This window comes from Puma concolor, chromosome B1 (assembly GCF_028749965.1).
Source record: "Puma concolor isolate L17-30 chromosome B1, mPumCon1.1.hap2, whole genome shotgun sequence".
Taxonomy (NCBI): Eukaryota; Metazoa; Chordata; class Mammalia; order Carnivora; family Felidae; genus Puma; species Puma concolor.
The window spans coordinates 171620813-171648312 of NC_141670.1; the positions used below are offsets into that span (position 1 = coordinate 171620813).

The 27500-nt window shown below is 40.3% G+C and overlaps 1 protein-coding gene and 1 pseudogene across 6 annotated transcripts in view; one reads left to right on the top strand and one right to left on the bottom strand.

Moving 5' to 3' along the window:
- Positions 1–27500, bottom strand: part of LOC112858342 (uncharacterized) — a 146974-nt pseudogene that overhangs the window by 111331 nt on the left and 8143 nt on the right. Inside the window, exons 3-5 of the transcript XR_015249864.1 lie at positions 17851–18011; positions 16866–17724; positions 15555–15624 (exon numbers count right to left, since the gene is read on the bottom strand). The product of XR_015249864.1 is annotated as an uncharacterized LOC112858342 (transcript). The remainder of the gene's footprint in view (positions 1–15554; positions 15625–16865; positions 17725–17850; positions 18012–27500) is intronic.
- ATP8A1 (ATPase phospholipid transporting 8A1) overlaps positions 17308–27500 on the top strand; it is a 239196-nt gene continuing 229003 nt past the window's right edge. For all 5 annotated transcript variants that reach the window (XM_086705145.1, XM_086705147.1, XM_086705146.1 and 2 more), the window contains exon 1: positions 17308–17446. The gene's annotated coding sequence lies outside the window, so the exon portion shown is untranslated. The remainder of the gene's footprint in view (positions 17447–27500) is intronic.

Sequence of the window (27500 nt, forward strand, 5' to 3'; positions counted from 1 at the left end):
TTAAGCCAAGGAGAGGCATCTCAGGCATCAAGGATCTACTCTGTCATCCTAAAAAAAAAGTTCTACTAAGAACAAAATCTTGCTAGACCTAATTCTGTGACCATTCCATGACTTACAAGGGATTTTAAAACTCTACGGATAAAAGATAAAACTAGACTCAAAGAAACAGATATAAAACAAAACGACAGACATAAAAACACTAGGTCCTAGAGCTAGACTCCCGAGTTGAGGAGGCTAAAAACCCAAGTCATCGGTGTGCTAGGTTGTACTATGCGATATCAGAAAATATCCTCCGATGGGTGTGAAGGCTTCAACATTGAGGAGAGAAAAGTGGCATGTGATGGGCATTTTAAATCTATTAAGCTTGGTTACTCAACGCTTTTCCCACATTTAAATAAAAGGAAGCACTATGCAAAGAAGTAAGTGAAGCTCCTCGCAGAGTTAATGAACCAAATGCTCCAAGGAGCTGAGCTGCAAGTGTAGGAACCTCTCAGCGGCAACTGCTGCCATAAAATGCACACATTCAATACCACAGGAGGTAAACTGCAGAGGGTTTTGAAACAGCTGAACGTATGTATAATAGGGTTTGAGAGCAAAAGAACAGAGATAGCTTCAAGTGCCGTTAACAGTAATGGGGCAATAAAAAAAAAAAAGTTGGAATTAGAAATAGTACGGAGTCATTGGGTGCAGGATAGCAGTTTTCAAAGGGTAATCTGGACCAGCAGCATCCAAGGCACCAAGCAAGCTAGCACCCCAGTGCCGGGCTCCATGCCAGAACTACTGAATCTGAACCTCTGGGGTAGGAGGCCGGCCATCCAGCAAGTGCTCTCACAAGGCCGCCAGGAGCTCTAATGCATGCTCAGGTCCAAGAACCACTGGTGTGGTGACAAGAAAGCCCAGCCACCAGAAAGTGGGGTGAGGTGACCAAGAGCACCAGCTCCCAACCCACAGCCTCTGGATCTGCATCTCAAATCTTTACTTCTCGTGGTGTGAAATTGGGAAAGCACGTAAATCCTCTCAGCCTATTTATAAGTGTACGTATCTTAGAGGTGTACCATAGGGATTACCAATAACATTCACGAAACCTGCTCAATAAACAATATTAGCTATCTTTCACCATTAGCGTCATCATAGCAGGGGCTGAAGGCATAACTATTATTTCTCTGGGTATGAAGGCACCAAGTACTCAATGTTCAATGTGTTTTATAAAATAAAAAAAGAAGGTGGGTACAATTTTGTAGCAAGATTTGCATATGAATAGTTGAATTAATAATAACTTCTGGGACTCAACATACTTAACACTGTTTTACATACTTTACATATTTTAATTCATCTAATCCTATTTAATTCTCACAATAACTCTACTTTCACCCCCACTTTACAGATGAGGAAACTGAGCTAAGAGAGGTTACGTACAGGACGAAAAGTTCCAAAGCTAGAAGGTGGTAGAGTCAGGATTTATTTACAGATAATCTGCCTCAGAGTCTATGTGCTTAATCATTATGCTACACTGCTTCTCACAGTTAAAAATAGACTTTGATGTTTAAGGCAGAAGTTTCATTCAGTTGTCTAGAAAATACACTTACGTGGAATATCCCATTCTCTGAGGGATCAGAAAAACAATTGCTACCTGCTCTATAAGCATTTCCTCTGTGTGCATTAAATGTACCCAACTGATTCCATGGGCAAGCTGGAAGCCTGAGAAGTGGGATGGCTCTTCCCTCTAAAATGGCAGGAAGAATCAGAGGCAGGAAGAGCTAGGGAGAAAAGTACAGTGGGAAAATTCATTGAGCTCTCCAGCTGCTAATTTTCTCAGTGCAAGGGCATTCCAGGATAACACAACAAACTATTACCCTCCGGCAGCAACAGTATCTCTGCTGTGTCTGAGTCAGAAGCTCAGACAGTTGCATGTACTGAGGAAATAAGAGAACAGAGCTCAAGGGGAACAGGCTGATCGCTCCAAGATGCGCTGTCTATGCCTGAGCAAGGTGCCTAGATGCCTGTGTCTTGGTGGAAGGAGGCAGGTTCCTGGACCTTGCTTGGTAGATTTTACTGGGTGTTCGTAGGGGCTTTCACAACTTCTCAGGGTTCTAGACAAGACAGATCAGACTCCAAAGCTGCAACAAAACCAGGCAGTCTTTTGGGCAGAAAGCTGCAAGGCAGATCAATTTTATCCTTAACTCGTTCAATCTCTGGCTTTTGAATGCCTGCCAAATCCTTGAGGCTTCTTCAAGGTAACCAATCCAAATAATTCACTCATTGTTTCAACGCTCTCAACTGTCAGTAGTTCCAAGACACCCTGTGTTGTGATAAGAAAAAACAAAAGCAAAAACAAAAGTCTCCCTATTTATTTCCCAATGCCAAAAAACAATCTAAAATGAAATTGAGAGAATATGAGATTAGCTTTTCCTCTTCCTATTTAGAATGAAATATTCATTGGAGCAGGTTTTTGGCAGAATGGAAATTTCAGTAAGCATGCAACTCTTTTGATTACCTCTCATTGAAAGTGGTATCTCATTTCTCACACACACATTCCCTGAACATGTTATCTCACGTGTTATAGAAACAGACATTGAAATACCCATGTTTTACCCTATAAATTTCCCACTAACCTGTAAAGAAAAACCAGAAGCAACAAGATATCTTATAGGTCAGAGTAAAATCTTCCCTTTCACCATGACTGTTCATTATGCTGAGTTTTTCTATAATGAGAACATTTCCTCTAGCTTTATATTTAATTTGTCTACAAAGAGTTGCTAAATGAGAAGGAATTCTGAGCTTTTACTAGATGTGTAATAATATTAACATATTAATTTTTCGGTGTGATTGTAGTACTTTTTAAGTTCGGTGAGTTTGATCTCACGTAGGAACTAAGCTTCCCACATAACAGAAGAGGAGGGGTACGTAAGGTCTACAGAACAAATTGGCTCAGTGTCTTTGTAAAAAAGGTGTTCAGAAAACTACTCAGCAGGGAAAGCTTTCGGAAATGTCACAGAGTGAGAAAAGTACATCAAATATCCTTTTATTTTCCATTTCATATACTCCCTTTCAAAAAACTCCCAAATGTTCCTGTCATTTTTTACAGTTGTGTCTTGGGAATTGAAGAGATGGGGGGAGTGATGGGAATTGTGGGCTCTCCCTCCCACCCCTCAATACCCCACTGAGGCCGTGTGAACAGACCCAGGGCAGAGATGTAAGGGGTGGGTACCAGTGGCACAGCGGAGAATGGACAAGCAAAGAGCATATCTGGGAAAAATGAAAAAGAAACAAAACTTCCTTTCCAAATATGGAGAGTAGAATTAAACTGTACAATGTATTAAAAAATGTTTTAAAACTGTAAAACCGGTCTCCTGCACAGATACTGCTAATTACAAGAGGACAAATAGTAACAGCCTGGTAGTTACAACCTTAACCAGGTGATCAAGATTAACATCGATAGTACTGAAGCATCCACATCGTGTGCCTCCTGATAGGGTGCACTGAGAAGAACACAGCCTCACTTCCTCAGTAATCCTGCCCAAACCACAAGGAGATATCAAACAAACCCAGACTGAAAGAGATAGTACAGAACAACTGTCCTGCACTCTCCAGAAGTGTCAAGGTGATGAAATACAAAGAAAGACTGAAGAACTGGTCCAGATTACAGAAGACAGAAGGAACATGACAACTGAATGCAACACACTTTCTGGAGAACATTGTTGGAACAGATGTCAAAATCTGAGTAAGGTCTGGGGATTAGAGACAAGTATCATTTTAACATTAAATTCCTGATTTTAATAATTGTGTTGTGGCTATGTAAAAGAATGCACTTACTTGAGGAAACCACACATTGAATTACTTAGGAGTAAGGGGTATCATGTCAGGAAATTACTCTCAAACTTTTCAGAAAAACAACAGAGAAGGATAAAGCAAAAATAGTAAAATATTCTTTGTTACATTTAGCAACTTTCTGTAAATCTGAAACATGTCAAAATTCTGTTGAAAATTTGTAACATAAAACATTAAGATAAATATGCTTCCATAGTCTAATGGGAAAGGAAACAAGGTAGCTGAATCCATTCACAGGGAATCTCTTTGAAGGAATACTGTAGTTTTTAGAGTTGCTTACCTGTCTCACCACCCCTTCTTCCTTTCTCCCCCAAATGCTTTTTTTTTTAATGTTTATTTATTTTTGAAAGAGAGAGACAGAGCACAAGTGGGTGAGGGACAGAGAGAGAGGAAGACACAGAATCCGAAGCAGGCTCCAGGCTCTGAGCTGTCAGCACAGAGCCTGATGCAGGGCTCGAATTCACAAACCGTGAGATCATGACCTGAGCCAAAGTCGGACACTTAACCGACTGAGCTGCCCAGGCGCCCCTCTCCCCCAAATGTTTAAACCTTCAGTGCTAACTTCCATTTCTACTTAAGAAAATCCCCATTCTCCTGAAACCAGTGGAATACAGTGGACCCGATAGCCTACTTTCCACATACTGAATAACTCAGTCTAGAATGAAATAAACAGGACTGTAGATGGATGAATAGTGGTACTTTAAGGACCTGCCTGATAGGACATCCTTCCATCGGTGTGAGACAACAACATGCCTCCTCATTCTCCATGATCAATTAAAAAATAAAAATTATACTGAACTTGTACATCTCTCTTTTTCTACCACACACACCCCCTAAGAGTGATTTTCTGAGACCATACAGAATAGGTTCATACTAAAGAAGAGACAGTTCCCTAAACATTGAATAATCTTCACGCAGTCCCTCTTTCAGTAAGAAGACAGCACTTGTCATTATAAATGTACATTCTAACTTCTACTCTCATATTCAGCCTCCACTTTCTAAAACACAGGGAAGAGCCTATTGGTGAGGAAGAAAAATCCATCATTTCAAACAACAGTTATCTGTCCTTGCTTGCCAAATTATAGCTACCAGAAGACCCAGAAGAAACTCTGGAATTACAGATTTTCTATACCTTAGTCTGGATAAATACTCCAGGTTGTGTGTTCTCATAGGGGTCAGTAGGAGAGCATATCACCAACTGCAGGGATTTGTAGGGGGAGTAGATATGGACTGAGGGTTTGGAACTGCCAGTCTCCAACTTACCTCTGGGATCTTTCTTCGATGTTTCCTCTTCTACGAATCCATTCCTCATCCTAACATCTACTCTCCATTCTCCTCTCGTGACACCTCTCCATTTCTCCCTTTGTTCCCATTCCAATTGCCACCACCCTAGTTCAGGGTCCCTTGACTATAAGCTTAGACCTTAAAACTAAAAGGAGCCAATTATTAAAAGTCTTGGAAGATAAATAAAACTCAATCCAATGTCATGAAAAGAACTGTACATATTAGTACTAGCAGGAAAAAATTTGAAAATAATTTGAAGTAAAATAATACAGTAATAGATTAGCGGAAGCCAATCAAATGGATCAAATATAACTTCTGTATGTGAGGAGAAATGTGAGGTAATGGGGACTTGAATCTTGAGGACTGAGGCCCATCGACAGCCAAAGATATAAAACAAATTTCAAGGGTATCCGTAGTTCCAGAGCTCAGATGTCTCAGTTGATATCTCTGGTTAATATTCAGCCTCAGCTAATTTAAAGTGTAACCTCCAGAAGTACTTGGAATGCTAACCGTAAAATTGTTTGGATGGCATAATTGTTTCCAAGAGAATTAGTAGCTTTAAGCTTGGAGAATTAAGTCTATATATGACTAAGTACATCAAACCTATAAGTACTAATATCTTTTAGTAAAGTTTAGAAATAATCCAGAGAATTGGACCTACTACAAAAATATGTCATGCTATGATTCCAAATTAAATTGGTGGGACAGGAAAATTGATTTATACCAAAGACTTTATGCTGAAATCCATTAGTTATTTGAAAATTTGAGAAAGCCTAAGACTTATTTTCATAAGTTAAATTTATCTTATTATAATGGTTACTTCAACACTTGAAAGCCTACAGATGACTGAAGGACTTAAAAAGAAAACAAAATTCAACTTCATAAGTGTAGTTTAAAATGCTTAAAGTCATTTTAGTTTATGAATGGAATCAAACATTAATCAACCATGTCCTCAAAAGTAATTCTTAAAATCTGCTAGATTTTTAAATAGAATAAAATGATCAAGTTGAATTTTATTTTTTTAAGTTTATCTATTTTGAGAGGGAAGGAGAGAGAGAGAGAGAGAGAGCGAGAGAGAGCAAGGGAGGGGCCAAAAGAGAGGGAGACAGAGAGTCCCAAGCTGACTCCACACTGTCAGCACTGAGCTGGACGTGGCTCAAACCCACGAACCGTAGATCATGACATGAGCTGAAATCAAGAGTAGGATGCTTAACCGACCGAGCCACCAAGTGCCCCAATCAAGTTGAATTTTAAAGCTTAAAAAAGAACTCTATTTTTTAACATATGTATTTAGTACATTAAATACCAATTTTTAGAAAATAAAGTTTGCTTCAGATAGTCCTTTCAGGATCCAAAAGCCATTGTCAAGAACACAGAAAACCCCCATGGACAACAGGGCCCCAATAGCTTCCTAGCAAGGTCTGGGCCTTTTCCCACAAAGTACAATCTGTGTACAGCTGACAGACTTATGTTCCCCAAATGCCATTATATATTGTCTCTCTTCACATCTTGAATTCTCTGATATTTCTGTTTTCTGATGTGAACAGAAGGGGGAAAAGCTGAAATAGAAGATCTTTCTGTGTTTCTACGTCATCCATTGCCCCATCTCTTTTTCATCTCTAAGATTCTATTTGTTTTTAACCAGGAAGTCACCTTAACAACTAAGTTACTACCTCATTAAATTAATTTCCCTCTCTATTTTCAACTGTCCTCAATTCAATATTATTTTCAATTAGCATTTAATAAATTTGGGGCTAAGCCTCAGCAGTTACAAACCTGTTTAATCAAGCCTGTTTCTAAAAAGAAGCAAAATCTTTTTTTCTTATACATATTTAAAACACTATTTGACCAAAACATAGTTCCACTACAATGTCCATGAAGAACTCCAAAATTTTAATAATGCAACCTTGAGAATGATTTCTGAGATTTAACTGAAAGTATAGCAGAGAATGTAGGTTGCCTACTCTCAAATCCACTCTCTTCTTCCTCAGAACCCCATGTTTTATCCAGGTACATTGCCAGATGAATAAAAAACTAAATTTACCAGCCTCCTTTTCAGCTGTGGCCATGTGACTGAGTTCTAGCCAGTAAGATACGAGCATAACTTTTAGGTAAGATTTCAGTAACAGATGCTTAAAGCATGCTGGGATCCCTTTTTATCCATATTCCTTTCCCCATCTTCAATGTGGATGTTCTGGCTGGCACAACAGAAGCCAGACAGGACCCAGAGGTGACCTTGAGGATGGAAACCACTCGTAAACATGGCCGAGCAGAAAGGGGAGACCCTGGACCTCTGATGACAGTATAGAGCCTATCTTCAGACTTCTTTCATATGACAAAGAAATAAACTTCAACTTTGTATAAACCACTGTTATTTTGGGGTTTTCATAATATTACAGGCAACTGAATCTTATTCTAAGTGACATATACAGGCATATTTTTTAACATCTTTTTAAAAAAAATTTAATGTTTATTTATTTTAGGGAGGCGAGGGGCAGAGAGAGAGAGAAAGGGAGACACAGAATCTGAAGCAGGCTCCAGGCTCTGAGCTGTCAGCACAGAGCCCGATGCAGGGCTCGAACCCACGAACCGTGAGATCATGACCTGAGCTGAAGTCCGGTCCTTAACTGACTGAGCCACCCAGGCACCCCTGGCATCTTAATAAATACTACTAATGAGTATTCCTCCAACAAGTCCCTGAAAATCAATAAATAGAATCCTGCATTAAAATTATATATCCAACATTTGTGCTATTTGTCATACAAGTGATAAATTAAGTAAACTTGTGTCATTTGACTATACAAAAATAGAAGGCGTTAGGAATATGCCTCTGATACCTAAAATCATTTAATTTTCTGTCACTCAGAGTAGAAAGAGATGTTGGGTTAATTAAATGGTAATAATTTATTAACTAACAAATTTATTAACTAAAATTTGTCTACTACATTGTAATAAATTACCTCATGTATTTCTCACAATATTCCTATAAAATCGACATTATAATTATTTTCCATTTTACAGATGAGGAACTGAGGCAGAGAGAAATTAGGTAACCTGGTAAGAGATAGAATGTGAATATGAATCTAGCTGTTTGATTGCAAAGCCTCCATGTAACCCACTAGGCAAATCTGAAGTTCAGAAAGGTTTTTAATGGCATTCCCCAAATCAAGCCACTAGAAAGGGCCAGAACTGAGATGCAAACCAGGTCTTTTGAGTCCAGTGATTTTCATTACTCAGTGTTGATATCAATGAGGTTTTTAGATTAATCATACATTTTCTCTGGGCTACTGAAATGTATAGTAGCTTTAAAAGATAAATGAAACACTTCCATTAATTAAGCCTATGCTCAAATATAACATACGTAACGTTTCAAAGCAGTAGCAAAGGCCATCTCCCCTCTTTGAATGTCATAAATTGATTCAATAGGAAATCGACTCAACATCTAAAAAGTTCAAATACAGCCATTATCTATGTCTATAGTTATATCTATACTATACAGAGAAAATTATCTATATTTTTCAGATTAACATGTCCTTTATTCTCCATAGTCCCATAAGTATTACTAAAAATTCCTCATGTTATGTTCAAGTTCAATTTTTTCAAAAACCACCTATTCCATGTGTGTGGGTAGCTCAGTGAGTTACGCATCTGACTCTTGATTCCAGCTCAGGTCATGACCTCCAGATTTGTGAGTTCAAGCCCACATCAGCCTCCACACTGTGAGCGTGGAGCCTGCTTGGGATTCTCTTCCCCTCTCTCTTCTCCTTCCCCACTCATGTTCTCTCAATCTCTCGCTCTCCCTCCCTTTCAAATAAACTTAAGAAAATAAATAAAATAAATAAAAATAAAAATCACCTTTTTCTCTGCTAATTGAACAGATCTTTGTCATTTCCAACTTGGAGTCTCTGCTTCTAATTCATGCTCCTCATTGTGTTATCACAAGGATCTTTTTAAAGCCCAATTTTATTCTGTGTCCAGACCCCACACTGCCTCTCATTTCATTCTGTGCATACAGTCCATCACTTTTGCTGGTTGGCATGGTCCTCCCTAATTTGGTTCCTGTGCATTTATTCAAATTTATCTCTCAGTATTTCTCAAACTACGGGTTTCCCTTTGCCTCCTGCACTTTGTAGATCAACAACAAGTCAGAAGCCAACAGGAGCCAGAAGGAGGTATAACATGAAGCCAGTGGGCACTGGAAACTGAGGGGTGACGCAGGCCACAGATTGCAGCTGCCTCAGTTAGACAGTATATGACTTCTGAAAGCATGAGCATCAAGCGGGAGTCAGAATAGCATGGATGCAGGAATAGGAGGAAAGAGGTTCCAACTTAACAGGCTGAGGTCAGTTTTAAGAGTACAAACCAGGGGCGCCTGGGTGGCTCAGTCAGTCAAGCGTCCGACTTCAGCTCAGGTCACGATCTCACGGTCCGGTCCGTGAGTTCGAGCCGCACGTCGGGCTCTGGGCCGATGGCTCAGAGCCTGGAGCCTGTTTCCGATTCTGTGTCTCCCTCTCTCTCTGCCCCTCCCCCGTTCATGCTCTGTCTCTCTCTGTCTCAAAAATAAATAAATGTTAAAGAAAAAATTAAAAAAAAAAAAAAGAGTACAAACCAAATGGGAAAAAAAAAATAGACAAGAGAAAAAGGCAGGGAAGAGGGGCCCACATTTAAAGTCTGGCATAGGGAAGCCCATCTATACAAAAGTCCGAGCGTCTGCTCTCCTACTTAGCACTTGCTCACTGTGTTCTCACCTGCAGTGTCTGTAGCTCCACAAACCTTGAACCTGCAGTGACTTCACTTCCTTTACATCCTTTCTTTATAGTGTTCCCCTACCTTCTTTTCTTTGGGGGATGACTAAAATGTAATCCTGGATTGACTCTCTTTCTCCATTTGGTAGATTTCCTTAGAGTTCAAAGTTGCCAAGAAACTATGGTGATAAATAATTCCTCTTTCCAGCAGATGTTGTTTCCGATTTTTTAGGGTCAGAGGGAGGAAAAAAACATTGTTATTTTCCAATAAATCTGCTAAACACTGCAGTGAATTATGAACCCGAGCAGAGGCTACATCATCCAAGAGGCCAAAACACAACTGGCAAATATTTCATAGTTGAAAGTTATGGCTTATTTCAGTTAATCAGGAAATCATTTTTTTAAGCCTGGCATTCTTTCTAAATTAAAAGTCATGGAGTTACAAAACTGTATTTATAATTATATTTATCTCATTTACTGTTATACTCAACTGTTCAAAAAAAGTTCTGAGATTTTCATCTCTTTCAATAGTTTTTTCCTCAGTATTGTCATCTTTCCTCCCTGAAAGAGCACCTAATTGACTTGGCAAGAAAAAAAAGAGATTTTCTTGGGTGTTTCTTTTTATTTCCAATATTGGCTTTCTCGGCAACATCAAGGAAATAGATTATAATAAAAGTTCTTGCTTTTAGTGGTTATCCTTTCCATATAACAAATACCACACTTTTTCAAGATAAAAGCCATCACATCCAGTAGAAACAAACTGTTAATGTACCTTTTTTAGATCTATAACAAAGCCACATATAAACAAATTTGAAGAGTTCTAGATACAATGTGAAAACCCAGAAATGCTTTGTAATACACTCAATATATACAGGTGTAGACTACATTTCCTTAGAGTATGATATATATTTATATTTGTTTACATAATTATTTGACTAACGTCATAAGTTCTATAAGGGCCTGAAACTTATTTGTTTTAGCTGACTACTCAATCTCCAATACTCAGCTCAGTATCTAGAACACGGTAGGCACTCAATAAAGTGGAGAAAAAGCATCTCTAGTTATACATAACAACCACACCAAGGGGCAGAAGGAAACTTTTGAAATTAATAGATATGTTATCTTGAATACAGTGATGGCTTCACGGGTGCATATATGTCCAACCTTGTCAAGTTCTACACTTTAAACATATGAAGCTTATGTCAATTATACCTCAATAAAGCTGCTTTTTTAAAATGTCAAAATCTATAACATGATATGCTAAATGTATTACGCATGAAGTTCATGGGGTATTTTACAATAACATTTTACAAAGGATCAGCATTACTAGAATGTAATGGGGTTGGGGGGAAGCATTAACAGTATTAATTTTCAATTCCTGGCTTTGATAGGAAAGAGACTTTTGAAGTAAAAATCTTACCATTTAATTAGTCTCTTACCAGTTTCAAATAAGAAGTATGAATTTAAGTTCTCAACAGGATTGTTTTTAATTAGTTCCTTACCAGTTTCAAATAAGAAATATGAATTTAAGTTCTCAACAGGATTGTTTTCCCTTGAATGTTCATTTACTTTTTCAGTAAAATATTCAGAAAATTCTTTTCCTAAATAATTGTATGTGAACTTAATGCTATTTTAAATATAATGGATGACAGTTTTTAATTTTTTTTTGTCTTTAAAATTTCTATTAAAAGTTCTTTCTTATAATACCAAGCCACATTTTAAAACTCTAGTTTCATTTAAACATGAGTAGAGTATTTTCAATTATAGTGAAGAAAAAATCATTGTACTTTTTGTTGGGAATTCCCAGTATATGAAGAAGATAATAATGTTTAAAGACATTATAATAAAGACATTATAATTCTGAATTAAAAACTTGCCAAGGTGTTTGAAAAGAGAATGATGATACAGCCATGAGAAATGAATCACAGGCATGAGAGAAAAGTATTGATCTTATCATTATGAGTAAGTGCCTGAATTATTCAATGACAACAGAGTTAGAGCTTTTAGTTGAAACTGGTTCGTTTTTAAAATTTCATCACTTGGGGCGCCTGGGTGGCGCAGTCGGTTGAGCGTCCGACTTCAGCCAGGTCACGATCTCGCGCTCCGTGAGTTCGAGCCCCGCGTCGGGCTCTGGGCTGATGGCTCAGAGCCTGGAGCCTGTTTCCGATTCTGTGTCTCCCTCTCTCTCTGCCCCTCCCCCGTTCATGCTCTGTCTCTCTCTGTCCCAAAAATAAATAAACGTTGAAAAAAAAAAAAAATTTAAAATTTCATCACTTAATTTTGACAAAAGCCAATATGGTATTCACAAGATTTTTTCAATATCAAGTACTTCACAATAAATATGCTCTAAATTATTTCATGTAAATGACTCTGACAAAGTAATATACTCCAGTATATATGTTTATGAAGGACACAACCTCTTGTATCTTTAAATAGCATGCTACCATGGGGCGCCTGGGTGGCGCAGTCGGTTAAGCCTCCGACTTCAGCCAGGTCACGATCTCGAGGTCCGTGAGTTCGAGCCCTGCGTCAGGCTCTGGGCTGATGGCTCGGAGCCTGGAGCCTGTTTCCGATTCTGTGTCTCCCTCTCTCTCTGCCCCTCCCCCGTTCATGCTCTGTCTCTGTCTGTCCCATAAATAAATAAAAACGTTGAAAAAAAAAAAATTTAAAAAAAAAAAAAATAAATAGCATGCTACCCATTCTTCTACCTATTTCCAGTATCGAATCGTAAGGAACCAGATCAATCACAGTGCACACAATTTTAAGCTCATCCATTCATTCTACAAATATGTATTGATACCGTGCTATATGACAGACACAAATTGGAATGAGAAACGTAGCAAGACCTATTTCTCCTAAACAGGTAAGCAAATAAGAAAACTTCAGATAGAGATAAGTGCTACGAGAAAGACAGAATAAGGCAACGTGGTGGGGGCTGGCACTGGAGGGGAAGTGGGGAAATCTAAGCTGGGTGGGCTGGAATCATCTGACTCCAATGACTGAATGAGGAAGCAGAAGGAGAGGAGTCTGAGAGGCAGGCAAGGAGAAAATCATAAAGGGTCTGAGTTTCATTCCAAGTGTTCTGGCAAGCCACTGAAGAGTCTTAAGAAATAACACAAACTGATTTGTGCTTTAAACTAATAACCATGGCTTCTAGAAGATGAATGCGTGACAAAAATAAAAGCAGACAGATGAGTAAGGAGGCTTTTACAGGCGAGAGATCATGGTGACTTGTACAAGAGTGGCAAAGATGAAGAGAAGTGGGTAGAATTAAGATATATTTTAGAAACGGAGCCTAAAGAATGTGCTGGTTTGTTGGAGGGGTATGCATGTTAAGGGATGGTGACACAAAGAGAGCAATCAAGATGGGAAGACTTTGGGAACGTGCCTTACAAATCTAATAATATATTATCTTAACCTTATACTATCTGTTGAATCAATATAATAGCAACTATATACCAAAGGTAACAAGCATCTTTCCTTGAAATAACCAGGCAGATTTGCAATCTGATAGAATTTTGTCATAACTCAATTTTAAACTAAAAGATAATTGTAATTATCTACAATTTAAGATTAATTTACCCAATTATTTTATGCACCTGCAAAAGAATATAGAATTTGGTGGCCAGCACTATTCAGTGTCTGTATTTTATAGGAGTGTGGAAATCAACTTTCCACACCTCAGTCCTAATCAGATGCAGGGTTCTCAGGCATGTCTCTACCTTTGGGCCATAAGTTCACAAAACACATCAGGCTTTATTATAAATCAGTATATTAGTGAGCACCTATATGACTATGAGTTCCTCCCAAAGGAGACCAAATTCTTAACCCTTGGTGGCCCCAAACAACAAAAGACCCAGGCAATATCAGGTAAGTGAAAACCCACTAAGGTAGGAATATCCTCTGACATCTCTTTTTGACTTTCTGGCCTTGATAATTTTTAGCTGACAACTTTGGAGATATTTTTTTTTAACATCTTTATTAAGTTATCATTCATATAACATAACAATTCATCCATTTAAGGTGTACAGATTCCTGAGGAGAAGCTTTGTTGTAGTCAAATTGATCTCTCTGTTCCTCCCAAGGATATATGCTTTTCTATCATTCCAGTTACCTTAAACATTCACTAAACAATCATTATTGAGTATTTACTGTATGTCAAGCATCCCTACCTGAAATGATGTCTCCTTTCCACTTCCACATCCTTAACTCTGACTCTAAGACCTAGTTCAATCATGTTGATCACCTCAGCTCTTGGACTCTCTCCTTCTCTCGATGTCTATAGTCTATTGGACTTTAAGTGTCAGCCATTTTGTCATATTGCTGGTTAGCTTTCACATGTGCATTATGTGTCTTTGTCACCTAGCACTCTGGCTTGGTGCCTCACACATTTTATGCATTCGATGCATATCTTGTGGAGGATGATAAAACCTGGTCCTTAGAGAAGCTGTCCTTGAATAACCCTCTCCCTCCTAAATCCACCAGTAGCGTGGTCATAGAGCCTGAAAGTTTTAAAATGATCTTGCTGACATCTGAATTGTACTACAGGTTCTGTGACAAGGTCATGTTGCCAGAATCAGAGTTCCCTGCCAGAGGCTGGCACGTTGTACTTCACACAACAATGGAAGGTGAGAATATCTGAGAGGGCTTTGAAATCAAGCAGATGCAGGGGCGCCTGGGTGGCTCAGTCGGTTAAGCGTCCGACTTCGGCTCAGGTCATGATCTCGCGGTCCGTGAGTTCGAGCCCCGCATCGGGCTCTGTGCTGACAGCCTGGAGCCTGTTTCAGATTCTGTGTCTCCCTCTCTCTGACCCTCCCCCGTTCATGCTCTGTCTCTCTCTGTCTCAAAAATGAATAAACGTTAAAAAAAAAAATTGAAATCAAGCAGATGCAGATTAGTGCAATATTCTACTTCAGTCAGGTTTCTGCCCCAATACAAATGTGTGTGGTTTCTAGCCATCAGGAATGAGTGGTTTTTCAGAAATGAGTTGATTGTCATACTATCACCATTGTGGATAGTGATAGAATGATCTGGGAAAAGGACACACTGTAAGCTAGACTGTACCATGCAATGATTGTCTCTGTATGAAAGACAGTGGTCATTTCCTATATGAATCGCATATGTTGTCAACTTTCCTGATGGGTTGGTAATGGGACACACACACGCACAGAACCATATAAAATAGATTTCTCTAGAAAATACAGGTAATCTCTGAAACTCCCTTCAGTTAAGCAGAATTGAACTTCACTTGAGGGCTCGTTAGGAATTACAAAGGTGATTGCTCATAAATCAAAAACCGTCATGCTGCTGTGCACTGATTTTGAATAAAAACTGGCTCTGGCTTTATATAAAACTATACCTAAAATGTTAATCATAAAAGCACAGCATTTTCTCTGGTTTCTGTTCACTAACTTTTAAAGCTGATGTTTTGGGGCGCCTGGGTGGCGCAGTCGGTTAGGTGTCCGACTTCAGCCAGGTCACGATCTCGCGGTCTGTGAGTTCGAGCCCCGCGTCGGGCTCTGGGCTGATGGCTCAGAGCCTGGAGCCTGTTTCCGATTCTGTGTCTCCCTCTCTCTCTGCCCCTCCCCCGTTCATGCTCTGTCTCTCTCTGTCCCAAAAATAAATAAACGTTGAAAAAAAAAAAAAATTTAAAGCTGATGTTTTGTTTTGTTTTACTGTCTCCATGGTTGTACTTACCCTTTTAATTTGTTCCAGACTCATGTTCATGAAGCCAGAGGATACCTGCTTTATACAGGAAGTCCTGGACCTGGAAGAAATAAAAATGGCCAGTGATGACAGTCCTAACAAGACTGCTTATTTCTTACTTTTCGAAGACCATACTTGCAAATCATGACCATCACTAAAACACAATTATCTTGAGCCCTGCTCTACCCTTGCTGATGCTTCAGGAATACTGGAAATACATTTTCTTTGTTCTAATCCCAGCCTTTGAATCAGAGCCTAGGAGAGTGGGCTCTTCATAAATATGCATTGACCACATAACGGGGAGTATTAATGTAGGGCACGGCTCTGATTAGCAAATGTTACCTGCAGGAGGCAAAGGAAATACCACAAATGGAGATAAGATGCTGTTAGTGGATTTCATTTATCTTGAGGGTTGGAATAATCACTTATCTCTCTGGTCAAACCTCCTCAGAACTCTCCCTTCAGGATCTGAAAACAACTCACATAAAAGGCCTCTCTTCCACGGGATACTGGAGGAAGAGCACAAGACGAAGGAAGAAGCAAATTGCTTTTAATTTAATTTATTCCTTTCTTGCCATTTCAGCAGCTCACCAGAATCTACATAAAACCTTACATCCTAACTTGAAGATAAAATCAGCAATAAAAGAATACGGTACTAGTTTCAAAAACTTGTTAGCATAGACCTTGCTATACAAAATAAAAGGTAATGAGGTTAGGATGATCACTAGGGTATGGAGCAAATTAAAATGTAGCATTTATGGATTTTATGCTAGGACACTTCCCTTTTCAAGTAAAACTACTGCACTCAACTTCCTGCAGGTTTGACTCCACGCAAAAACCCAAAACAAAAAAGTCCTTTGTGAACCACCTAGCGCAATTGTTGAATTTATTGAATTCCCGAGCCTCGTCGGACTGAGCGCACACACTGGCGGGACCCTACGGCCCACTCGCAAGCAGTCCGCCTGCAACCAAGCACCGTGGCCGGAGGAGCACTGGCGCGGGGGTGGGAAGCCCGGCCTCAGAGCCTGTTGCTCGCGGGCCGGGCTATGGGGCAAGTAAGGCTCAGGCAGTGAGGGTTGCCGGCCGCTCTGGGAGGCTAGAATTCCACCCAGGCGGCGAACTCACGGTCCCTTTCCATTGCCCGGACTGGGACTTAACCCTTGGCGTCCCACGCCTTCTCAGCCACTTCGCCGGTCCACTCGGACCCAACACCACTTTCTAGACCAAGGCCAACTCCATTGCTATTTAAAGCCGCAGGGTAGTGGGAAGGAGATACACGGAGATACAGGGGCCAAAGCACACCTTCCTCTCTGGTCAAGACTTCGGCAGAGTCAGAACCGTGTGGAGCAAGGACGGGACGAGCCGAAGCTGCGAGACGGAGCGAGGGCGCCCGGGGGGTGAAGAGGAGGCTGGGAGCTGACCACCCTTCCCCCGCAGGAATGGTGCGGCCCGGGGCGGGGTGGGGCGGAGGAGGTTCTCCCGGCTCTCTCCCCGCCCCTCTCCCGACTTCCCTGCCGGGCTGCCGCGGGAGCGAGTGAGCGCGAGCCTCGGCGACCCCTCCCCCGGCGTCGGCACCCGAGCTCCTCCCCTCGCCGAGCCGCCCCCTCGGCGGCTGCCGGGAGAGCTCGCTAGCGCCGCAGACGCCACCACCTTCGTAGTCTCTTCCTCCAGCTCCGGCGTGCGGGGGCCGTCCGGCGGCGGCGCTGCCCTGGGTGGGCAGCGGGGCCCGCGCGGCCGCTGAGCACTCGGCGCCGCGCAGCCAGGTCTCCCGCCCGCGCGGCGCCGTGACAGGTGCAGAGTCCCAGCTGAGGATCCACCTGCGGCGGGCGCAGCGATGCCCACCATGCGGAGGACAGTGTCGGAAATCCGCTCCCGCGCGGAGGGTGAGCGGCCGCCGCAGCGCGGGGCTGTGCGCGCAGCGCGCACGGGGGTGGCTCAGGGCCAGCTTGGGGTCGGGCCGTGTGTGTGTTAGGGAAAAGATGCCCCCGTCCCACCTCTTCCCCTAGGTAAGTCTGGTTGTCGTGCCTGCCCTGGCAGATCCTTCTCCCAGCGCCGCCTGCAGTGCGTTCGCAGACCCCTTCCCGGCTCTAGAGCCCTGAAATTGGTGTCCTCGGCGGGAGCCCCAGGGCTTGCTTTACACCGCAGCGTGACAATTCGGTTCCTGTCACCGAGGGCTCTCGTCCTGCCCGCCGCCCTCCCCGCTAGCGCACCAGCCACCCTGTCTCCACTTGGCTTCCTCACCCTATTGAACAGACCCCAGCCCGCCGCCCCCGCCTCTGGCACCCACCTTTTTGCAGCTCCCTCCCCGCGGCTCCCCAAGGAGCGGGGTGCGTTTTCCAGATTCAGGATCCTTTGATCCACAGCCCCTTGCCTCTGACAGCGTGAGGAGCCTTAATTGCGGCTGGGTGCCCAGCGGGTTCTGTGCATTACGGTCTGCAATTCTCCCTCCTGCAGTGGAGTCCACCCAGCTTCCGTCTGCGATCTCATTTTTGTTTTTCCTTTCCCTTGATGTCCTCACTTTGGCCAGCTAAGCTGACTTTTTAGCTAGGTGGAAGCCGTTTTCTTTGCTCCACCCAGGGCCAGCTGTTGAATGGCTACACCTGTCAGCAGTGAGCAACAGATGCCCAAGGGTATAGCAAGTAAGCTTTTGGAGGGCTGAGACACCCTCTCCATCTTATCTCAGGAGCCCTCAGCATTCTTCCTGGCAAGTGACAGTCACTCGGTAAACATTTCTTGATTTTGCTTATGGCAAAGCCAAGGTTGTACATATCTCGAGTTTTGTTTTGTTTCTCTCTCCCATAAACCAGGACTTGAATTTGCAAAGGGTGGAATAACATGGTTTTGAGAACTAGTCTATCTTGCCGTCATCACTGGTTCCCGCCCTCCCCCCTCCACCCCCGTCCCTTAATGTGAGGCAGGTGGTAAAGTGGTTTTAGAAGGGTCTAGCAGTTAGGAGACTAGGACTCCAGGGCTTGAGACAGGCCATTTTACTGTTTTTCCTCCTCAGAATCTTCATGTAAAAAAAAAAAAAAATGGGGACATCGAGTTGTAGTATCTGTGGTTTACTTCTTAGAGCGTTTAGGCAATACTAAATGAAACCGTTCTGAGTAGTGGCCACACAAGAGTCAAAGCTGACCTGTGTCCTACATAGGAATTTCGTACATACTTATTGTTATTTGTACTGTAATGGAAAAGTTTGTAAGACATGACAGTTTTGGATACAAGGTGAATAAATGGTAGTATCATTTTTTAAAAGTACACAGTAAAAAATTTATTCGTTCTTTTTCATCTTGTACATCTGAGTGAAATGAATGAATATTTCTAATCATCTGAGTGACCATACAGGTAATGAAAATAGAGTGGTAATAATTGGGATTGTTTTTTCAAATAGCAGCAACTAATGAACCATGTATCGTGGGAAATCAGAAAAAGAGAAAAGACCAGAAAACAATGCAAAACCTGTGGCATGTGAGTGGGTGTTATTAATACCGAAATGCTACAGTATTGTTTTTTATTGTTAAGTGTATTTTTCCAAGCATTTTCTCAACATTCCTGGAGGTAAGTGAAGGTGGTCTCATCCGATAGTTGAGGAAACCGTGGCCCACGTTGAGGTACTTGCCCAAGGTCAAGTAGCTAGTTCAGTGACACGTTTGGACTTAGAGCTCTGGGAAAATAAGGACTTTTTTATTTAATCTTTGTACTCCCTGTGCATCCCAGTGTCAGGGCCATAATGGAGCTTGGTGAATGACTCTTCCCTCGCATAGTGGTTGGTTTCAGTTTATTATGTGCTCAGTAGGTTGCTCAGGACTATGGTGAGGACAACATAAATAATGACTCTGTGGGTTGGAGATATGGCTCATTGCCCGCCCTGCCCACACTTCTTTCCTAAGGAATATTCTCCTTTGACAGCTCCTGCTGCCTAAAGGGCCTTGTTCTGAACTGCAACGCCTTTGGCTCAGCCGATTGGACCAGGGTGGTCTCATGACTCAAGGGCAGACGATCCTACAAGGTAGCGCAGATACTTGTAACCTTGTGGTTTGGCTCAAAAAGATTCTCTGTGGTGAGCATCTCTCTCATGGGAAGAGTTAAGCTTACAGCCGGAGGGTGAAAATTGAAACAGAAAGGGACAGAGGTGAATAGGCTAGTGGAGGAAGAATGGCTGGCTCTAATAGGTCACATGAATGCTGCTGTCATGAGGAAGCAGGAACTATGGTAAACAGAGAAAAATAGGAGAGAGAATGGATTGGATGGAGAGAATGGGGCAGAGAGACAGATGCTGACAGGCGGTAGCCCAGCCTTGGAACTCCTCCCTCCCTGAGTTTTCTAGTCACTGTTCCCAAGCAGTGTTAGAATAAGCTCTTTTTTTCCCTCCAAGTGACTTAAATGGGTTTCTGTTCCCTGCAGCCAGATTGGCCAGATGCACAGCTTTCCTGTGTACAAGTTATTTACATCCCAATTAGGGCTAGAGAACTTACAAGAAATAAGGAATAAATAGTCCACGAGGGGATGCTATTAATTGAACATTGTGCTTTCTATGGCTGACATACATACCATTGGAGGTCAGGACATAGGACATGAGGCCTGCCGAGTGACTGCTTCATTGAGGAATAATTTGAGATGAGTGCTTCCCAAACTTTAAGGAGCACATCAGTCATCTAGGGATCTTGTTAGGTATAGATTCCAAGTTGGTAGGTCCGGGATGGGGCTGCAGCTGTTGCATTTCTGACAAACTCCCAGATAATGCTGGATGGCACTGGCCTTCAGGTCTGTGTAGCAAGATTTCAAAGGATATTGCCTTTTTTTTTTTTTCTTTCAGTAGTTGGGAGGGTGTTAAAGGTAGAGAGTAACCAATTGAAAAAATGGTGAAAGTCAGCATAGCTTATTTGAGAGATATTAAGGAAATTAGCCAGGAGCAGGGGAAACTTGGAAGGAGCAGGATATAAATATGTATAGGTAAATTACTGCTAGATTACAAGGTATTTCAAATACGAAAATGAGTCATTTGGATACAGAATCAAGTATTTGAAGGAGATCTTAGAGTTTGTCTAACCCATTTCTCCTTCAAGCATGAGTCCAGTGTGTAATATATGTAACAGGGCCAGTTAGTCCCCAAATCATCATAGGGGAATGACATCCCCAAAAAAGTAAATGTCTTAGAAAGATGCATCTGGAAGCATGTTGGATGGTTTGGAGAGAATGGCAAGATAGACTCTTATCATTAAAAAAAAAAAAAAAAAAAAATCTAGTAATGACAAAGGTCAGGATTAGTTTTGAAGTACAGCAGTGAGAATGGGAAGGGAGGAATCTGAGATATTCTGAGTAAAACATTAACTCATTCAGCAGGTATCTGTTGAGCTCCTACAAGTTCTATTTCAGGTACTTGGGATACATTGGTGAACAGGATAGAAAAAAGCTCTGCCCTGGAGGTGCTTACATTTTAGTGAGTTAAGAGACCAGGAAAACACAATGAATTAGCAAATTACAGAATTTGTTATGTAGTAAGTACTACAGGAAATATAACAGGAAGGTACGATGCATAAGGTTGGTGGATGGATTACAATTTTAAATAGGTTGATTAGGCTGGCCTTCACTGAAAAGATGCCATGGAGAAAGTGAAGGAATTAGCCTTGTGGAGATCTAGGGGAAGGAAGAGTGTTCTAGGTAGAGGGAATAGTCACAGCACAGGCCCCCAAGACAAGAGAGTCAGGAGTGTTAAAGGAACAGTGTGGGGGAGAATAGTAGGAAAGGGGGTCACAAAAGTCACATCATAGAACATAGCAATATAGATCGGGAGACAAATGGATTAAAATAAAAGGAAATTCTAAAGCAGGAATTTTGAATTCTAATGTTTGTAAGATCTCTAGTATCTCATTAAAGCCGCATTTTGGGGGTGTTACTCATGAAGATTTTCTTCATTAGATCTGCAGGACTGAGAATCTACATTCTCAATGAACGTCCCAGGATGTTCTGGTATAAGTGAAACACGTTTTGAGGACCTCTGCTTTAGTCTTGAATCTGACTGACTGGGAAAATTATTAAAAGATAAGGAAATTGAGGAGAGTCAATACAATGAGAAGTAGTAATTGTGGGATATCCAAGGGGATGTGTTTTGAAGATACTTAGAATTGGAAGTTAGATGCGGGCAAAATCAAATGGGAATCTTGAGTTCAGAGGTAATAGGTAATCCCTGAGAGTAGATAAATTTTCCAGAAAACAAAACAGGATGAAACAGAAGGCTAAGAATTCTGAATTTCTTCATTTTTACCCCAGCTAAATCAAATGAGTCTCTGAATACAACATTAGGAATGTTAGAATCAGGGACTGAAATTGTGGTGGTTTATACAAAATTTCCTCTTGTAACACTAGAATGGAGGTAAGCAGTCCAGAGCAGCTATGCTTGATACATAAAATTGGAAGGGACATTGTCTCCTTACACCTTTCTGCTTCACCATCTTCCATGAAGTCATAACATGGTTGCTGGGGTTCCAACCATCATGGAAAAGCTCCAGGTAGGAAAACACAAAAAGATGAAAGACCAAAGGGTTTTCCTGGAAGTACCATACAAAGACTCTTGTTTATTTTACTGTGGCTTCCATCTGCAAGGGAAGCTGGGAATGGAATTTTCTAGCTAGCCACATTACTCAGTGTTTTATTACTAAAGGAGAAAGAAAGAATGGCTATTGGGTACACAGCTAACAGGCACAGAGACCTTCAGGTGTTGAGATTGGCAAAGGCTCTTGCTTGAAATAAAGGAGTGTTCTGGACCTCATAATTGATAAAATAATAAGCATTAAATTGTTCAAAACTAAGGAAATGTACACATACACACACACCTGTCCAATAGTTTGCATTTTCTTCTGCTGAATATTAGGCTAAAATGTAAGACATTCATTTGGTTGTGTAAAATATGTGCAAAGTGATCAATTTAGTTGTTTTAGGCATTGTTTTCCTAAACTAGTCTGTGTAAATGGCAACTTTAAAATGTTTGCAATTTTATAGCATATTGTGTTTTATTTACTTAAAAGATAGCGAAAGGAACATTTGAGTAGTTTCTGTAAGAATTGTTAAAGGGAAATTTGGGGGAGGTTTCATTTGTCCAGGTAAAAGATGACTAAGAATACCTATTCCTTTAATAAGCATGTATTACGCACCTGCTGTGTGCCAGCTAGTTGGGTGATGAGACAAAAAGGTGTGGTGAATGAATGAGATCCCAAAGGAAACCTGGAGATCGGTTTTAGATTTAGAACTGATACAGCATTGTGAGTGGGAATGTGAGTATAGTGATACTTCACAAAATCAGTATTTGAGAATCCCCAATACATTTCATTTCTCTTAGTGCAATTCTAGAGATAGTAAGTGTGGCAGAACTAAAATTTTTAAGGTTTTCTAAAATATAGCATATTGTTCACATTTTCATCATGTCATTTCAAAAACAGTGAGAACTGAATCATGTGCTACTTTACAACCATAGGAAAGTTTGTGTGGTGAGTATAGTTTTGAAGTTGGGTTTCTATGGTATGAACCCTATAGTATGGGTTTCTGTTCACAGAGTTTCATTAGAATGTAAATGTTGTAAAGGCAGCAGTCTCATTCTTCACTACTAGCTGGAGCCCGTACCTTTCAAAGCTATTATTCTCTGGATTGTAAATTCCCTAAACTAAAGGCGGGGATTTTTGTCTATTTTGTTTACTGATACATGGCTCCCACTGAGGACGTTGCCTGGAATGTAATAGAAGCTCAGATACTGTTGAATGAATAAATTAATCTTATGACTTAGAGGTAAGATGATCTAGAGATGCCTTACAACCAGACCTATTTGACACCCTCATCCTGCGAGAGCAATTTAAAAACAAAACAAAACAAAAAACAAAAACAACAGTGTGAACAGTGTGATCTGTTTACTGCTCTACACTGCACTTAGGGTAGTGGCCCTCCATGTTTGTCACATGAATGGATAACTCTGAACTTTGTTTTTAATGGAAAAGCCTAACATTGTTCTCTGGATCTTAGAAGTTTCACACTTGCTCATTGGAAAAAAATGTGCACTGTAAAAGGTGTCAGAAAGACAGTAAAAATCACCCCAAACTATGCCTTCCAAATATAACTACTGTTAACATTTTAATATATATATATATATACATATACATATATATATATGTATATGTATATATATATATTTGCAACTACTTTCCAGGGGGAAACAGTGATAGTTTATATTCTCTGTCTAGAGCTGAGCCTAGAATTTAGTAGGGGCTCAATACTATTTGCTGAATACATAGATCATTAATTTCATGAAAGCTTAACATTTTTATGTTAGTGTATAATTACTAAGGGATTTTCTATGGCATTTAGGTCATTTCAGGTTTTTAAAAAGGATTCTTGAATAAGCATTTTTAGACATTTGTACACTTTTCTGATTATTTCTTTGTAAAAAGGCCCTAGGAAAGGGATTTCTGAATCAAAAGTATGCATCTTTTAAATGCCTATTGATACATATTTCAAAATTGCTGGAAAGATTGTATCAATTTATACATCTACTGAAAGTAACCAAGAGTGCATACTTCTCTATTCCTTCTCCAACATTGTATTGCCACCTTTCTCACCCTTATGAATATCTGATGCAAAAAATGAATCTCTAAGTTTACATTGCTTTCAGTTATTAGGTTGAATATATTTTGTCCTAAAATGACATGGAATTTGTTTTGTATTGAAATTTAAGAGCTTCTCATATGTTAAAGTTAGTAATTTTTCGCTGCTTATAGTTTGTTAACTTCTTTGTAGTGTTTTCTAGTGTATGTTAATTTTCAGAAGCATTTTTTAAATTAAAAAAATCATTGTAGTTGGCATACAATGTTACATTAGTTTCAGATGTATAACATAATGATTGAACTTCTCCATGCATTATGCTCTGCTCACTGCCAGGTGTAGCCACCTTCTGTCACCTCACAGTACTGTTACAATACAATTGACTATAATCCCTATGCTGTACCTTTCATTCCTATGACTTTTTCATTCCATATCTGGAAGCCTGTACCTCCCACTCCCCTTCACCCATTTTGCCCATCCTTTCTACCCCCCTTGCCTCTGACAACCATCAGTTTGTTCTCTGTATCTGTGAGTCTGTTTCTGTTTTTTGTTTCTTTGTTCATTTCTTTTATTTATGAAATTCCACACGTAAGTGAAATCATGTAATTTGTCTTCCTCTGACCTTTTTCACTTAGGTTCTGTAGGCCCATCCCATAAGGATGTGTTGTCTCAAATGGCAAGATTTCATTCTTCTTTGTGGCTAAGTAATATTCCATTATATGTATATATGTGTGTGTGGATCCATCCATCGGTGGATTCTTGGGTTGCTTCCATATCTTGAGTATGGTAAATAGTGCTGCAATAAACATAGGGGTGCATATATCTTTTCAAATTAGTGTTTTCATTTCCTTTGGGTAAGTACCCAGTGGTAGTATTACTGGATCACATGGTATTTACATTTTCAATTTTTTTGCACAATCTCCTTATTGTTTTCCATAGTGGCTATACCAGTTTACATTCTCCTTAATGGTAAATGAGGGTTCCTTTTTCTTCACATCCTCACCAACACTTATTTGTCTTTCCAATAACAGCCATTCTGACAGGTGTAAGGTGATATCTCACTGTGGTTTTGATTTGCATTCCCCTGATGGTTAGTGATGTTAAGATACTCTCATGTGTCTCTTGGCCTTCTGTACATCTTTGGAAAAATGTCTCTTCATGTCATCTGCCCATTTTTAATCAGATTATTTGTCTTCTTGATAGTTGTATAACTTCTTTATATATGTTGGATATTAACCCCAATCAGATATATTATTTGCAAATATCTTCTCCCATTCACTAGGTTTCCTTTTTCATTTTGTTGATGATTTTCTTCATTGTGCAAAAGTTTGTTTGTGTGTTTGTTTTGGTGGGATCCCAATAGTTTATTTTTGCTTTAATTCTCTTGCCTCAGGAGACATCTCTAGAAAAATGTTGCTAAGGCTAATGTCCAAGAGATTATTGCCTACTTTTTCTTTTCTTTCTTTTTTTTTTTTTAAGTTTACTTATTTATTTTGAGAGAGAGAGAGAGTACATGTGTGTGCACAGGCAATTTGGGGATGGGCAGAGAGAGGGGAAGAGGGAGAATCCCAAGGAGGCTCTGTGCTCAATCTCCCAAACTGTGAGATCATGACCTCAGCCGAAATCAAGAGTCAGATGCTTAACTGACTGAGCCACCCAGGTGCTCCATGCTTATTTTTTCTTTAAGGAGTTTTATTCTTTCATATCTTACATATCTCATCTCTTTAATCCATTTTGAGTTTGTTTTGGTGTATGACATAAACAAGTGGTCTAGTTTCATTATTTTGCATGTAGCTATCTGGTTCTCCAAACACCATTTATTGAAGAGGCTGTCTTTTTCCCCTCTGTGTATTCTGGCTTCCCTTGTTGTAATTTTAAAAATAATTTTTTTTAAATGTTATTCACTTTTGAGAGAGACAGAGCATGAGCAAGTGAGGGGCAGAGAGAGAGGGAGACACAGAATCTGAAGCAGGCTCCAGGCTCTGAGCTGTCAGCATAGAGCCTGATGTGGAGCTCCAACCCACGAACCCTGAGATCATTACCTGAGCTAAAGTTCAATGCTTAACTGGCTATTTATTCATTTTTTAAGAGAGAGAGCACAAGCAGGGTAGGGGCAGAGAAAGAGGGAGACACAGAATCTGAAGCAGGCTACAGGTTCTGAGCTGTCAGCACAGAGCCCGACATGGGGCTCCAACCCACAAACCATGAGATCATGACCTGACCTGAAGTTGGATGCTTAACCAACTGAGCCACCCAGGTGCCCCACCTTTGTTTTAGATTAATTAACCATATAAGCATGGGCTTATTTCTGGGCTCTCTATCCTGTTCCATTGATGTATATATTTTTGTGCCAATGCCATACTGTTTTGATTACCATAGCTTTGTATGTAGTATGGCTTGAAATCTAGGATTGTGGTCCCCTCCTGCTTTGTTCTTTTTCAAGATTACTTTGGCTATTCAGGGTCCTTTGTGGTTTCTTATAAATTTTAGGATTCTTTGTTCTAGTTCTGTTTAAAATACTATTGGTTTTTGATAGGCATTGCATTGAATCTATAGATTGCTTTGGGCAGTATGGATATTTTAACAATATTCTTCCATCTATGAGCACAGTATATCTTTCCATTTGTGTCATCTTCAATTTCTTCAATCAATGTTTTAGTTTTCAGAGTACAAGTCTTTTACTTATTTGGTTTTTAGGTATTTTCGGTGGGGTGGGGGGGAGTTCAGTTGTAAGTAGAATTGTTTTCTTAGTTTCTCTTTCTGCTATTTTGTTATTAGTGTATAGAAACACAACAGATTTCTGTGTATTTTGTATCCTGCAACTTTACTGACTTCATTTATTCCAATTTCTTGGTGAAGTCTTTAGGGTTTTATATATATTTGTGTATATGTGCATATATAGTATGTGTGTGTATAATCATGTAATCTGCAAATAGTTTTACTTCTTCCTTACCAATTTGGATGCCTTTTCTTTCTTTTTCTTGTCTGATTGCTGTGGCTAGGACTTCCAGTATTATCATAAGTAAATGTGACATGCATTGACATACTTGTCTTATTCCTGATCTTAGAGGAAAGGCCTTCAGCTTTTCCCCATGGAGTATGATGTTAGCTGTGGGTTTGTCATATATGGCCTTTATTATGTTGAGATATATTCCTTCTAAACCCACTTTAAGAGTTTTATCCATGGATATTGAATTTTGTCAAATGCTTTTTCTGCATCTGTTGAGATGATTATATGGGTTTTTTCCTTCATTTTGTTAATGTGATGCATCATGTTTTTTAATTTTTTTTAATGTTTATTTATATTTCAGAGAGAGAGAGGCAGTGACAGTGTGTGAGCAGGGAAGGGGC